We start from the raw sequence: 16,795 nt of genomic DNA on the forward strand, positions 1-16,795 counted from the left end.
TCTGAACAGAGTGATTCTGATTCTCCAGCATACAGCATATTCCAGCGCAACCTCGCAAACCTTTGACTCTCAACACCATCTTAGTGTCCTTATTCATGCGTAGCCATTTAAACTCAGTTAGCATTTGGATGTTTTTGAAAAACTTCAGAGAGGAACATTTCAAGTCACTGCTACGTGCTATGTTCTAAGAAACAAACAGTTATACACAGCATGTATATAGGTCTGATAGGCCCTATCAGATGCCTGGGTGTGGCTGTGTTACACATAGATATAGAACCCTGATATATTGTATATACAGTGCCTTGCAAAAGTATTCAGACCCCCTTGGATATCGTCAAATTTTATTGTGTTACGAAGTGGGATTAAAATTGATTTAATTGTAATTTTGTTGGTCAACATCTACATAAAATACTCTGTAATGTGAAAGTGGAAGAAACATGAAATGTTATTTTAAGATAAATAAAAATGGTATAACTAAACTATAGTTGTCGTATAAGTTTTCAGCCCCTTTGTTTAGGCAAGCGTAAAATAATTCAGGAGTATAATTTTCCTTAACAAATCACAGAATAAGTTATATGGACTCCCTCTGTGTGAAATAATACCGGTTGACCAGATTTTTTAAATACTAACCCTTCCTCTGTCCCCCATACATACAACATCTATAAGGTCCCTCAGACAAGTATTGAATTTCAAGGACAGATTCAACTACAAAGACCAGGGAGCTTTTCGAAAGCCTCATAAAGAAGGACAGTGATTGGTAGATGGGTAACAATAACAAATCAGACATTGAATATCTCTTTAAGCATGGTCAAGTTAATAATTATGCATTAAACCGCCCAAACACATCAAAGATAAAGTTGTCCTTTTGAACTAAGCTGCAGGACAGGAATGGAACTGTTCATGGATGTCCCCATGAGGCCACAGAGTTCAATGGCTGTGATGGGAGAGAACTGAGAATGGATCAACAACATTATAGTGACTCCACAATACTGACCTAAATGACAGAGTGAAAAGAAGAATACAAATATACAGAATACAATATCTTGTATGCAACAAGGCACTAAAGTAATACTTTGGGGGAAACACAGCAAAGGAATACACTTTCTGGCCTAAATGTTGGCAAATCCAACACATCACTGAGTAACTGCCTCCTTGTTTTCAAGCATGGTGGTGGCTGCATCATGGTATGGGTACGCTTAACATCTGTCACTCCCTGACCTTAGTTATCTATGTTTTCTTTATTATTTTGGTTAGGTCAGGGTGTGATGAGAGTGGGTATTTTTGTTGTTTTGTTATTTTGTTCGTTTTGTTCAGTGTTCATTCTTTAAATAAAGAAGAATGTACGCTTATCACACTGCGCCTTGGTCTCCTCCCTACGACGGCCGTGACAGAAGAACCCACCATCAAAGGACCAAGCAGCGTGTTCAGGAGGAGAAGACAGCATGGACATGGGACGAGATTTTGGACGGTAAAGGATCCTGGTCGTGGGAGGAAATATTGTCAGGAGAGGATCGCCTACCATGGAGGCAGGTGGAGATAGCACGGGAGGAACGGCGACGATATGAGGGGACACGTTTAGCACAGAAGCCCGAGAGGCAGCCCCAATAATTATTTTGGGGGGGGGCACACGAGGATTTGGCTGAGTTAGGTTGGAAACCTGAGCCAACTCCTCGTGCTTACCGTGGGGAGCGTGTGACTGGTCAGGCACCGTGTTATGCAGAAATCCGCAAGGCGTCTCCAGTTCACGTTCATAGCCCGGTGCGATCTATTCCAGCTCCTCGCATTTTCTGGGCTAGAATAGGCATCCAGCCAGGACGCATTGGGCCAGTTCTACGTTCCAGAGCTCCAATGCGTCTCCATGGCCCAGTGTATCCTGTGCTTCCTCCCCGCACTCGCCCTGAGGTGCGTATCCCCAGCCCGGTACCACCAGTTCCGGCACCACGCACCAGGCCTCCAGTGCGCTTCCAGAGTCCAGTACGTCCTGTTCCTCTTCCCCGCACTCGCCCTGAGGTGCGTGTCCTCAGACTGGTACAACCAGTTCCGGCACCACGCATCAGGCCTTCAGTGCGCTTCCACAGTCCAGTACGTCCTGTTCCTCTTCCCCGCACTCGCCCTGAGGTGCGTGTCCACAGACCGGTACAACCAGTTCCGGCACCACACATCAGGCCTCCAGTGCGATTCCATAGTCCAGAGCTTCTGGCGACAGTACCCAGTCCAGAGCTTCCGGCGACAGTACTCAGTCCGGAGCTTCCGGCGACAGTACCCAGTCCAGAGCTTCCGGAGACAGTACCCAGTCCAGAGCTTCCGGCGACGTTTCACAGTCCGGAACCTCCAACGACGGGCCACAGTTCGGAACCTCCAACGACGGGCCACAGTCCGGAACCTCCAACGACGGGCCACAGTCCGGAACCTCCAACGACGGACCACAGTCCGGAACCTCCAACGACGGGCCACAGTCCGGAACCTCCAACGACGGGCCACAGTCCGGAGCCTCCAGCGGCGATCCCCAGTCCGGAGCCTCCAGCGGCGATCTCCAGTCCGGAGCCTCCAGCGTTGATCCCCAGTCCGGAGCCTCCAGCGACGATCCCCAGTCCGGGGCCTCCAGCGACGATCCCCAGTCCGGGGCCCCCCGCGGCGATCCCCAGTCCGGGGCCCCCCGCGGCGATCCCCAGTCCGGGGCCCCCCGCGGCGATCCCCAGTCCGGGGCCTCCAGCGACGGTCCCCAGTCTGGGGCCTCCAGCGACGACCCCTAGTCCGGAGCCTCCGGCGGCGATCCACTGTCCGGGGCCTCCGGTGACGGTCCCCGGCCCGGGGTCTCCGGCGGCGGTCCCCGGCCCGGCGATGATCCGCAGTCCAGAGCCTCCGGCGATGATCCACGGTCTGGATCTACAAAGGCGGAGGGATCAGTGTAAAGAAGGGGGGCGGCGTCCAGAACCAGAGCCGCCAACGAGGGTAGATGCCCACCCGGACCCTCCCCTATAAGTTCAGGTTTGTGGTTGGGAGTCCACACCTTTGGGGGGGGGGGGGGGGGGGGGGGGTACTGTCAGCCCTGACCTTAGTTATCTATGTTTTCTTTATTATTTTGGTCAGGTCAGGGTGTGACGAGAGTGGGTATGCTTGTTTTGTATTGTCTAGGGGGTTTTGTATGTCTAGGGGTTTTGGTAAATCTAGGTATATGTAAGTCTATGTTGACCTGAATTGGTTCCCAATCAGAGGCAGCTGTTTATCGTTGTCTCTGATTGGGGATCATATTTAGGTTGCCATTTTCCCTTTTGGTTTTGTGGGTTCTTATTCTATGTTTAGTTGCCTGTCTGCACTAGCCATATTAGCTTCACGGTTCGTTTTGTTCAGTGTTCATTCTTTAAATAAAGAAGAATGTACGCTTATCACGCTGCGCCTCGGTCTGCTCCCTACGACGGCCGTGACAACATCGGCAAATACTGGGGAGTTTTTCAGGAAAAAAGAGGTTGAGCTAAGCACAGGCAAAATTCTAGAGGAAAACCTGTTTCAGTCTGCTTTACACCAGAGACTGGGAGAGAAATTAACCTTTAAGCAGGACAATAACCTACAACACATTCCAATTCTACACTGGAGTTGCTTACCAAGAAGACAGTGAATGTTTCTGAGTGGCCAAGTTACAGTTTTGACTTAAATCTGCTTGAAAATCTATGGGAAGACTGGTAAATTGCTGTCTAAGCATCTAACATCTTGACACAGCTTGAAGAATTTTGAAAGGAATAATGGGAAAATATTGCACAATCCAGGTGTGCAACGCTCTCATAGACTTATCTAAGAAGACTCACAGCTGTAATCAATACCAGAGGTGTTTCTAACATGTATTGACTCAGAGAGCTGAATATTTATGCAACAAACAATGTTTTAGTTATTACATATTTATTCATATTTGTTTTATTTTTATGAATTATTCTTCCACTTTGACATTACAGATTATTTTGTGTAGATTTTTGACAAAAAATTACAATTAACAACATTTTAATCCCACTTTGTAACACAATAAAATGTGAAGAAATCCAAGGGGTCTGAATAGGATTGCAAGGCACCGTAGTGTTACACAGATATCTAGTAAAGATACACCTGTCTGTTTGTCTTCCTAAAGTCTTATCAGTCTATCACTTTCTAATCAGGGAGTAATGGTGGACTCTATATGTCCAAATTGCATGAACCTTCTGTCCTCTGACACATACAGTGGCTTGCGAAAGCATTCACCCCCCTTGGCATTTTTCCTATTTTGTTGCCTTACAACCTGGAATTAAAATGGATTTTTGGGGGGTTTGTATCATTTGATTTACACAACATGTCTAACACTTTGGAGATGCAAAATATGTTTTATTATGAAACAAACAAGAAATAAGACAAGAAACCTGAAAACTTGAGCGTGCATAACTATTCACCCCTCAAAGTCAATACTTTGTAGAGCCACCTTTTGCAGCAATTACAGCTGCAAGTCTCTTGGGGTATGTCTCTAAAAACTGCTCCAGCGCCTTCAAGTTGGATGGGTTCTGCTGATGTACAGCAATCTTTAAGTCATACCACAGATTCTCAATTGGATTGAGGTCTGGGCTTTGACTAGGCCATTCCAAGACATTTCAATGTTTCCCCTTAAACCACTCGAGTGTTGCTTTAGCAGTATGCTTAGGGTTATTGTCCTGCTGGAAGGTGAACCTCCGTCCCAGTCTCAAATCTCTGGAAGACTGAAACAGGTTTCCCTCAAGAATTTCCCTGTATTTAGCGCCATCCATCATTCCTTCAATTCTGACCAGTTTCCCAGTCCCTGCCGATGGAAAAACATCCCCACGGCATGATGCTGCCACCACCATGCTTCACTGTGGGGATGATGTTCTCGGGGTGATGAGAGGTGCTGTGTTTGCGCCAGACATAGCGTTTTCCTTGATGGCCAAAAAGCTCAGTTTTAGTCTCATCTGACCAGAGTTCCTTCTTCCATATGTTTGGGGAGTCTCCCACATGCCTTTTGGTTAACACCAAATGTGTTTGCTTATTTTTTTCTGGCCACTCTTCCGTAAAGCCCAGCTCTGTGGAGTGTACGGCTTAAAGTGGTCTTATGGACAGATACTCCATTCTCCGCTGTGGAGCTTTGCAGCTCCTTCAGGGTTCTCTTTGGTCTCTTTGTTGCCTCTCTGAATAATGCCCTCCTTGCCTGGTCCGTGAGTTTTGGTGAACGGCCCTCTCTTGGCAGGTTTGTTGTGGTGCCATATTCTTTCCATTTTTTAATAACGGATTTAATGGTGCTCCGTGGGATGTTGAAAGTTTCTGATATTTTTTAATAACCATCCCTGATCTGTACTTCTCCACAACTTTGTCCCTGTCCTGTTTGGAGAGCTACTTGGTCTTCATAGTGGTGCTTGCTTGGTGGCCCCCCTTGCTTAGTGGTGTTGTAGACTCTGGGTCCTTTCAGAACAGGTGTATATATACTGAGATCATGTGACACTTAGATTGCACACAGGTTGACTTTCTTTAACTAATTATGTAACTTCTGAAGGTAATTGGTTGCGCCAGATCTTATTTACGGCCTTCATAGCAAAGGGGGTGAATACATATGCACGCAACATTTTCAATGTAATTTTTTTTTTTTTTTAATACCGTCACCAATTTGGACTATTTTGTGTATGTCCATTACATGAAATCCAAATAAAAATCCATTTAAATTACAGGTTGTAATGCAACAAAATAGGAAAAACACCAAGTGGGTGAATACTTTTGCAAGGCACTGTACATTTTAACAAGTCTTCTTAATGCTTCTTAATGTACAACAGCCTCTGTTATTGATAAGGCTATATGGAACGACATTCACATAAAGGGGTCACTGGGCAAAAGCTTGAGTCTTTGTTGTCCTTTGACATGTCACATCATATCAACACATTATGAAACTTCAAAATGACTCATCTCTGACGCACTGCCTGTCTCCCTACGCTTCACATGCGCTTGGACTGATAATAGAATAGTCCCCTCCGCCCACTGCAACCCACAGCCCTGTGTCTACATACACACACACACACAAGCCACCATGGCGTGACTCGGGGACACACCGTCGAGCCTAGCAGGACTGAAAAAAAGCAGGCACGTCGTCATGCTCATTTAGAAGGCGTTAAACTGACATTCGAGAAAGTATGGGCGGTGGTATATTATCCTGTCCTCTTTAGAGGTCTTTTTTTTAAACTAATCTGTTACAGATAAACCTGAGCAGTGCAGTTGATGATTGCTCACTATAAACCTCCACAACCTTTTAATCTTACAAATGTGCAGGCAGGCATCTGCAATGTAGTCAGCCTGAAACACAGCCATTGTGTTTGCCATGTGTTATTTTCCACAAGAGAGCTATTTTTGGTCTAATTTTTGATTATTTTAGTGCATCATTTTCCCTCTCTTTTCTCACAATAGGCTATGTTGGCAGCTGTGTTTTTATTTTCTGTAGGGGTGTGGTAGCGAGAATGGAGTCAGAATGAAGCTTGTATGTGCACATTCAAAAGCTCTTTCATTATGGTTGTTGAAATTGATATGAATGCATTTCAAGTGTCAGAGTTTACAATTTCACAAGCAATGTTATAACTTGGTGTAATAGCCATCTAGTGGAAAGACTGCTGTCATTACACTAATGGATGCACCCTATATGGTGTTGTTTTCCCCCCAAATGCTTCCATAAATGTTATTTTCTCGGAAAGAATCTGAGCTCCAGTCTTACGGTCTTGTTCACAATTATGGTGATAACTTGAATTACTATTGAGGACCAATCAGATAAACCCCGGAAACTATTTTCTTTATTCTTTTAGAAAGTTTCAGATTAGGTGATCTAATTCTGACATGTACACATTATTGAGATGGTTTTATTATTTAAAAAGGTATAGAAATGTACTATAGTAATGTTCCCATTGTCCTGGATTATTATCACTTTGTTTTGTGCTGTCATTCAAATGTGTATTTATCATCAATCATCAATACCGCGTCTGTAATTTGCTGTTGTAGGAAAAGATGAATAGCAAGGTTAAAGTAATGGGTTTGGATGTAATTCAATATATTTGATACTTGAATATTAATCCCCTTGTCCTAAAACGGACATATGTTTTCAAACTCTCTTCTGTACATCACATGTATTTGTTCATGAGTCACAGCAGAGGTTCAGCATCATTACAATGAATGACTAAGCTGACTGACAAAAAATATACAACATAATTAGCAGTATGGAATCAACCACCAGATGGCAGTATAGACTTGTGGACCAAAAATACATTTTGCCCTCTGAAATGGCTAATAACTTTTGTCCAGTTAAAAACAGTTTTTTCATGACCTTTTTTTCCCAGTTAGAATATTGTAATGCCTAACGCTTCTCTTAACTCTTTGCAGAAAGGAAAGACATTGTCGAAAATAGAAAAGCCTAATACATATTTAACATATTCCCACATGAATTAAGTTCGGGACCAAGGATTTAGGCAGCTTTGACAATGTTATTCCAGTTCAAAATAAAACTACTGTATGTACACAGGAGAAGTATTCCCACATTGTATCACATAGCATCATAGCATAGCTCACTCATAAAGGATATTGGGGTGAATCCTCAGTTGAAATACATATCCAGTTTAGGATTTCTCACACATTGACTAAGAGAAATAACCTGAATGCCACAGTCCTGGAAATTTGCTTGGGGCGAAACTTTAGTCTAAAAGAAATGTGGTGAATAACAGCTGCCATCTGCGGTATCAACATCTGATACATGTGTTTGTGACATACTTGAGTTGGGCCATGATGACTAATGTGTGAGACTCTAGTCAGCATGTGGCATGTGGAACCTCTTATCTCTGGACAAAGGAAGGGATTGATTAGTTCTGATTATGAGGAACTGTGTAGGAAAGATCATCAGTCTGTAAGTCTGGGGTCTGTCACGTCTCAGATGATAAATGACAGACTCCAGGTCTGTTACCGTGTGGATCACCAGGTTAGAATGCAATAAAATGCTGTTTAGATTACAAATGATTTACCTTTAAGGGAGATTGGGATAAGTTGAGCAAAAGGGGTAAGTTGAGCCACCCTTGTTTTTAGGAAATCATACACTAAATTAATAATTTGACCAAATATTTAGGAAGAGGTGGTCATTTCATGTAGTCTGTGAAGGAAGAAACCACATGGAAAAAGTGGTAAGAAAGTTACGTCCAAAAAACTGATTTTCACCAAATCAATATGAATTTATTGTGTTAGAGGCTTCATATTGCTTTAATCTAAACCAAAGTATATATTTGTAAGATTATTCTATACATCAGTCGGGGTCTTTATAAGCTTCAATATGAGGTCCTAAACTTTGCATGAAAGTGCATTCTTGTAGCTGTGTGGGCTAATATAGTCCCAATGTTTGCCTTGGTGTAAGTTGAGCCAATGGCCGTAGGGTAATTTGAGCAAATGGTTGAGCCAATGGAAAGTTAAGCAAATTGAAGTGTTTTTTCCCAGGCGTAATGCAAGGCAGGTAACAACAGGGCCTGGCCCTGGCCTATGTTAAAAGTGTAAAAAAAAAAGAGCAAAGTATTTGTAAGGTATTACGCATGGGTCAAAAGATGCTTAAAACTATTAAAATACAAAAAATCTAGTGTGATTGTGTTTGTTAGGTATTAAGCATGGGTCAAAAGATGCTTAAAACTATTAAAAGACCACAAATCTAGTGTGATTGTGTTTGTTAGGTATTAAGCATGGGTTAAAATATGCTTAAAACTATTAAAAGACAACAAATCTAGTGTGATTGTGTTGAATTGTGTTTGGAAAATAAAGTTAGACGTGGTTTTAAAAAGGTAGTGGCAATATTTCATTCAGTACAGGCTGCTTAACTGATTCCCCTTCTCACCCACACAACACCCCAAAACGACAAAGTGAAAACATGTTTCTAGAATTTTTTTGAAAATGTAGTGAAAATTAAATACCAAAAGATCAACTTACTTTGCCCCATACTATGTGCCAAGAGCACTTTTTTGGGACAAGCTATGTTATCAAAACTGTAATGTTAACATGAATTCTGAATATTTCCAGAGATACACCACATCCTGAAATATACTGTATGTGGATATCTTTGTTAGAGAGAATACAATATTTCCCTTGAAGGAGTGATGCTGAATGTAAAGAATGGCTCAACATACCCCACTCTCCCCTACAGTAGTTATTGCACGACTTTACAATGTCATAGACTTGTTGCTGTAATGGCAGTTTGCATTGTGTTATTTAGATCAAGTGATTTTAGACAGGAGTTGTGCAACCCTTTAACTTTATCATCTTGAGTGTTTTCAGTTTTTCTAGCAGGTTGCCGTACATAGGCCTTAATCAAAATAATACAGACATAACACAGATGGATGCAGTGATATTTTTGTGAAAATTGATTATTCGTTTAAAAATGCGCATTTTCCTTGATCTGGGTTCTTAGACTAGGCTGTAGATACACTGCAACCAACAAGCTCCCACAGACTCCAAAACATTCACTACTCAATGTTCTCACTATTTAATTGTGCAGTTGCTAACAGATAACTAGTGTAACTGCCTGCCCCGGTGAAACACTGTCACATAACATATCATTGATCTGTTAGAAAGGACTACTTTGTCAGGTTGCCTCTGCCCATGGCCATCTTTGCCAAGTTAAAGGGTACAACAGTACTGTATTCAGTGTGTGTTTGTTTAAAAACTAGGCCAATCTTTGGGCTTGCCTGAGCAAGCTACCCTCACTACCCTTGATTGTCTTTCTGCTTCTGATCCATACTCATTTGGCCTGCATATTTTGTTCCAGGGAATGTCTAAGTTGTGTATCAGTACCTCCTATGTATACCTCCTATGTCAGAGTTGATTGATTGATTTTATTTTGGGTAAAACAATTTGTACAGTTTAAAAACAGTTTTACAAGAAATCCAGAGGATGACACATGAACGCGTAAAACCACTTATTTCCAACAGATCCTCTGTGTAGGACAAAAACAGGACATAACACACAGAAAAATACAGTTGATCTACTTTTCATTTTGACTAGCCTGGTGAGGACATCCAACCAGAAGGACAGTCGTCCTCTATGAGGACTCTACTACACTAGATAAATGCCTCCTTTATTCTGCGTCTCCTCCAATGTCAGCTAGTGAGGTTGGGAGAGTTGCAGTGACCCAATTATCTTTGGAAGCAGAGTCACAAGGGTCCGCTTAGATGCTCTTTGTTTTCCACTTCTCAGAACAAGGCTGTCTGATTCCGTAGAATCTGGCCGCGCCGAGGCTCTTTCCCCCAAGAACTCTGCCACAAATCAGGGGCAGCAGATGCGACAGGACTTACCGCTCGGCTCTTCTCTATTTGAATATGTCTGTCTTCCTCTTTAAATTTGTCAAAATGTACAGATAGCAACCAATAACTGTAAAGAACAGATACATTGTATTTGTTGTTGGCCTCTATAGGTCTAACAGATACCCAAGCAGCCAAAGAAACAATGATTTCCATCATATTCTCACAGTTTGCAAGCCTACTTTTTCTCTTCACAGCATATTGCTCCTTTTCATCCCTGGGGTTCATAACAAAGGTTTCTTTGCTTCCCCCCTCTGTTCCATGTGCCCTCGAAGAGATAGTTGTAGATATGACTTCCACCTCCCTTCCCTAGCCTCCAACAGTTGAGCTGTTTTCTGAGTGCCCTCTCCCTGGGGCCATAGGGGTGATAAATTACATGAGCTCAGTTCAACACACACATTGGCCACATCTACTGACATCCCTGAGTAGGTCGCCACAGCCGCACAGCCCTCCCCCTCACAAACTGTCTGTTTTGATGTTAATGGAAAGTCCGTCTGTTGCGTAGCGATCCGCAATGTAGTGTCCCTCTGTACCCTGTTAAATAAATTACAGAAAACATTCAAATATTCATGGTATTTTATTTTTCTTCTCACATCCCTGACTTATTTTTTACATCTGTATGGCAACTTTGCATAGTGAATCTTTTTTCCTCCGTGTTACAGTGCGTGATGTGTAGTGTCTCGTGATTGAGATGAATCACTCTAGTCATTTGTAAGAACATGAAAATGAACATCAGAGGAATCCTTGTTTGGCTGAGGTTAACTACCCTTGGCTGCCTCTCCTGGTTCCTAAACTGGAACTGTGATCGCATTACCACAGTGAACCAATGTGGTCTGCTGTTCTATGTGTTCCTGTGGTCTGGTGGACCTCTCCTGGGTGTCTGATTGTCCTCTGGTTGATCCTCAACCAATCTCCATGTAAGCTACATGGTCCCTACGAAGGTCCAGTGAGGTCCAGTACAGACCATAATCATGTATCTTACACTCTTGTTCCACGCAAAGCAGACAGAGACAGTTGACAGACGGATTCTAAAGCTTGAGGTTCAATGAAGCATAAAGACATTTAAATGGAAATTGTTTTAACTATTTTGTCATGTAAGAGGTAAGTACTGTAGGATTAACTGATGCTTGAGTACAGCAGAGAACAGCTAGTCAAATTCCACAATGCCTGAAGTAGAAACACAGCCATGCAGGCAACAGATGTTTTCCTTTGTTTTCATGTCTCATCCTAGTGCAACATTTAGTTGGGCAGGCAATCTTTAAAGGGATAACCAACATGGCAAACTCTTTTGATAGGCGTCTTGTGGTCCGTGATAAACAATATGGTTCCTATATATCTGGTTTCAGATGGGAATGAAACCTCCAATTCTATAATGTTAAAACAGACGTCAGTGTTCCATGACTATACCTCATGTTGTTGACTTCAAAATCTAGGTCAAAGGTTTTTGCAGTGACATTTCTGTTGGAATGCAAAATGAACCAACTAATAGTTGTATCTCTATATTTCACCATAATTATTCCAACCCTTCTTCATTTTCTATTCAATTATTATTATTATTTTTATCCAGATAAGCATTCATTGCCCTTATTGAATTTCAGATTACAATTAATTTCATTTTTCATAAAATATTGGATTGAAGTGATGTAGCATACATTGGAATGAGCTACCCAGCTTCAATTTGCTGAGGTGATTTAACCCCAAATTGAAACTTGTTTCAGAGAGAAAAAGCTGGCTGCAATAGAATGCTGTACATGTACTGAGACGATCACATGGTGTAGAACCATTCTAGAGAAGAATGTAAATCATTCCAGTAAAGGTCACCTAAGTCACATGTTGGGATTTCTGCTGGATTCACGACATGACAGTCCAGTTTAGTACTAGTTTTCTCTTTGTTCTCACTTGGTCAGCCAGCCTTCTTTCCAGATGATCCAACTCAGGGAAAAACAGCGAGAGAAGAAATGTGCATATAGAATTAGCAGCTGAATATGTCAGACTTTGAAGCAATTTTGTACTTACTTCATCATAAACCCTGACTCATTGCAGCACTAAGGGTGTGCAAATGAGAACTAATTGGATCTGTCATATGGTTCATGTTGCAACATCAGCGCCTGTTGGCACAGCCAAGAAATTCACAACAAGATCGGAAACATTTAAAAAGAATGAAATTGAAATCCATTGCATTTGAGTCATAGATCAGCACACATATTTTCAGCCTTTGATAATGGAAAGGGAGGACATGTGTTGTCTCTTTGGGGCTGTAATGGAACTACATCCTGTTCCTTGACAAAGATGTTTGACTTTACAGTTTTTCTGTAATGTCATGTTATTATCATACCCTTGTCAGAGTCCATAAGCAAATTCATTTTCTTTTTCTTCAATCACTTTTTCACATTTGATGTCCAAACTATCAAGTTATGCACTGTCAAGTCTGACTCCAAGGCAAGTAAAATGTGCATCATTAACCCCCCCCCGTAATACTTTAATTTGTTTGTTTTAGAGGAATAATACGGGACGATACAGTGAAAAGGGTTGAAAATGGTTCACTAACCAGGTTTCCATTCAACCTTTTTATGTGAGTAAAGTGACGTTGGGATAAAAAAAAATGTCATGACAGGCCCGATAGAAACAGAACATTTCGACAAAACACTAGATACTAGATGTTCTGTTATAATCTCCACCCGGCACAGCCAGAAGAGGACTGGCCAACCCTCATAGCCTGGTTCCTCTCTAGGTTTCTTCCTAGGTTCTGGCCTTTCTAAGGAGTTTTTCCTAGCCAACGTGCTTCTACACCTGCATTGCTTGCTGTTTGGGGTTTTAGGCTGGGTTTCTATACAGCACTTTGAGATATCAGCTGATGTAAAAAGGGCTTTATAAATATATTTGATTTGATTTGATTTGAAGGTGGGATGTCTTTGTGTTGGTAAAATGTAATTAATGATAACTTGTATTCATTATATGGTACATGGGAATTTAACCGCAAAAGGTATTTTTATGTGCACTACGTCATCACGCACAGGTTTTTATATTCAACAAGTCAATTTGATGGAAACACATCTCTGTTGGGACAATGCACATATTGTTTTTATGTGGATTTTTGAATATTCGCATGAAAATCTGTCGCCAATTGGATGAAAAACGTGCTATTGACAGACATTGGTAGCAGCATTACGTTTCATAGTTCCTCATAGGAAGGGAGTTAGGATGGTTATTCTATGGTTTTTCAGAGTCTCTATTGACGTCTCAACAAATTGTATTATTATTTTGGTCTACTTGTGAATATAAATGGATGTCATTTTTTAAATGATATCTACTGTAGCAACAAAGAGACTTCTGTACAGATGTTTTGCATGGATCACCAACTTGGTGAATGAGAAAAGTGTTTAAATGGCAACTTGGTCCTTGGCCCCTTCCTTTCAGAAGGTGTGCTGGCCGGCATACTAAGTAGCCTGGATTTATTTATTGTTCATGGAGACGTTTGACAAATGTCTTATTGATGTTGTCCAGGAGCCGTCTCTCTATTTTTGAATGGGATGTCATGTTTTGTCTTTCATCATGTCTTGTCCCTGTGCTTCCCTCTGCTGGTCTTATTAGGTTCTTTCCCTCTTTCTCTCTCTCTATCGTTCCGTTCCTGCTCCCAGCTGTTTCTCATTCTCCTAACGACCTCATTTACTCTTTCACACCTGTCCCCTATTTTGCCCTCTGATTAGAGTCCCTATTTCTCCCTCTGTTTTCCGCTTCTGTCCTTGTCGGATTCTTGTTTGACGTTTGCTGTTCCTGTGTCCTTGTTCCGCCCTGTCGTGTTCTTTGCCTTCTTCAGATGCTGCGTGTGAGCAGGTGTCAATGTCAGCTACGGCCAGTGCCTTCCTGAAGCGACCTGCAGTCTGTGGTCGCGTCTCCAGTCGTTCCTCTCTGTTGACGAGAGGATAGTATCCAGGAGAATCATTATTTGTTTTATTCTGGAATAAAGACTCTGTTACTATTACGTCGCTTTTGGGTCCTCATTCTGCAGCACAACATGGGAAATCAATTAGAGGTGGCAGAGTCTGTGTCCTGAAAACCTCTAGATAACTTGGAGCTTTCAGACCTGCCATCTCTCCTTTATATCACCCAAATCCAGAGATTTAGACCTTACACTGTAAACCCCAAGGCATTGTTTTGTGCGGGCGATTACTACTTTTGGAGGCCGGTTCAGTTTTCGATATCGGTTTCGAATATTTTTAATTTTATTACTTTATTATTTCATTCCAAGTCATCATCTCATCTCCATTGAGCTGCTGCCTACGCTGTCTGGCAATATCACTGTTTTAATAGTTCTTCAAGGTAAATAAGGCATACTTTTATGACTGCTGAACACCAACTGTCAATCACTTAGATCAGGTATTTTCACGTAGAGAGGTAGTACCTCGCGAAGAAACAGCTTTCTAGAATTCAAGTAATTGAACCTATGTCCATCAATTAGTTGTTTCATTTCGGTTAATCATTTTAGTAAGTTGAAGTCAAAGTAATTGAAAAGTAATTATTACTTAAAATGTTTATGTGGTACTGACTACAAAACGAAATGAGAAGTAACAGCAGCTACATTTTTGGGATTTAGGTTAACAAATAAAAAATGTACCCAGCATGCTCTTATGCGGGTTAGTTTTTTGGAATTGTTTTTAATATCTGTGTTTTTGTATGTACATTTCTTTGTTTATGTAACATGGTAAGTCAGTTAAGAACAAATTCTTATTTACAATGACTGCCTTGTTCAGGGGCAGAATTACAAATTTTTTACCTTGTCAGCTCGGGGATTCGATCCAGCAACCTTTTGGTTGTTTTGTTAATCTGTCGGCCCCAGCCTCGAACTCAGGCCCTGTGTGTAGTTAACCGACCCTCTCTGCCATTCATCGCCATTTTATCTGTTGTTGTCTTAGCTGATTAGCTGTTGTTGTCTTACCCATTGTTGTCTTAGCTAGCTCTCCCAATCAACACCTGTGATTGCATTATGCCTATGTCTCTCTCTAATGTCAATATGCCTTGTATACTGTTGTTTAGGATAGTTATCATTGTTTTAGTTTACTGCGGAGCCCCTAGTCCCACTCTACATGCCTCAGATACCTTTTTGTCCCACCTCCCACACATGCGGTGACCTCACCCAGCATAACTAGTGCATCCAGAAATGCAACCTCTCTTATCATCACTCAATGCCTAGGTTTACCTCCACTGTACCCACACCCTACCATACCCCTGTCTGTACATTATGCCCTGAAACTATCCTACCACGCCCAGAAATCTGTTCCTTTTATTCTCTGTCCCCAACGCACGACACAACCAGTTTTGATAGCCTTTAGCTGTACCCTCATCCTACTCCTCCTCTGTTCCTCGGGTGATGTAGAGGTTAACCCAGGCCCTGTGCGTCCCAAGACGCTCTCATTTGTTGACTTCTGTAACCGTAAAAGCCTTGGTTTCATGCATGTTAACATCAGAAGCCTCCTCCCTAAATTTGTTTTATTCACTGCTTTAGCACACTCCGCCAACCCTGATGTTCTTGCCATGTCTGAATCCTGGATTAGGAAGGCCACCAAAAATTCTGAGATTTCCATCCCCAACTACAACATTTTCCATCAAGATAGAACTGCCAAAGGGGGAGGAGTTGCAATCTACTGCAAAGATAGCCTGCAAAGTTTTGTCATACTTTCCAGGTCTATGCCCAGACAGTTCGAGCTCCTAATTTTAAAAATTAATCTGTCCAGAAATAAGTCTCTCACTGTTGCCGCCTGTTATAGAACCCCTTCAGCTCCCAACTGTGCTCTGGACACCATATGTGAATTGATTGCCCCCAATCTATCTTCAGAGTTCATTCTGTTAGGTGACCTAAACTGGGATATGCTTAACAACCCAGCAGTCCTACAATCTAAGCTAGATGCCCTCAATCTCACACAAATAATCAAGGAACCCACCAGGTACAACCCTAAATCCGTAAACATGGGCACCCTCATAGATATTATCCTGACCAACTTGCCCTCCAAATACACCTCTGCTGTTTTCAATCAGGATCACAGCGATCACTGCCTCATTGCCTGCATCCGCTATGGGTCCACGGTCAAACGACCACCCCTCATCACTGTCAAACACTCCCTAAAACACTTCTGCACACAGGCCTTTCTAATCGACCTGGCCTGGATATCCTGGAAGGATATTGACCTCATCCCGTCAGTCGAGGATGCCTGGTCGTTCTTTGAAAGTAATTTCCTCGCCATCTTAAATAAGCATGGCCCTTTCAAAAAATGTAGAACTAAGAACAGATATAGCCCTTGGTTCACTCCAGACCTGACTGCCCTTGACCAGCACAAAAACATCCTGTGGCGGACTGCAATAGCATCGAATAACCAATACACGCAGTCAGTTAGGAAAGCAAAGGCAGGCTTTTTCAAACAGATATTTGCATCCTGTAGCTTGAACACCAAAATGTTTTGGGACACTATAAAGTCCATGGA

Source organism: Salvelinus namaycush, chromosome 19 (assembly GCF_016432855.1).
Source record: "Salvelinus namaycush isolate Seneca chromosome 19, SaNama_1.0, whole genome shotgun sequence".
Taxonomy (NCBI): Eukaryota; Metazoa; Chordata; class Actinopteri; order Salmoniformes; family Salmonidae; genus Salvelinus; species Salvelinus namaycush.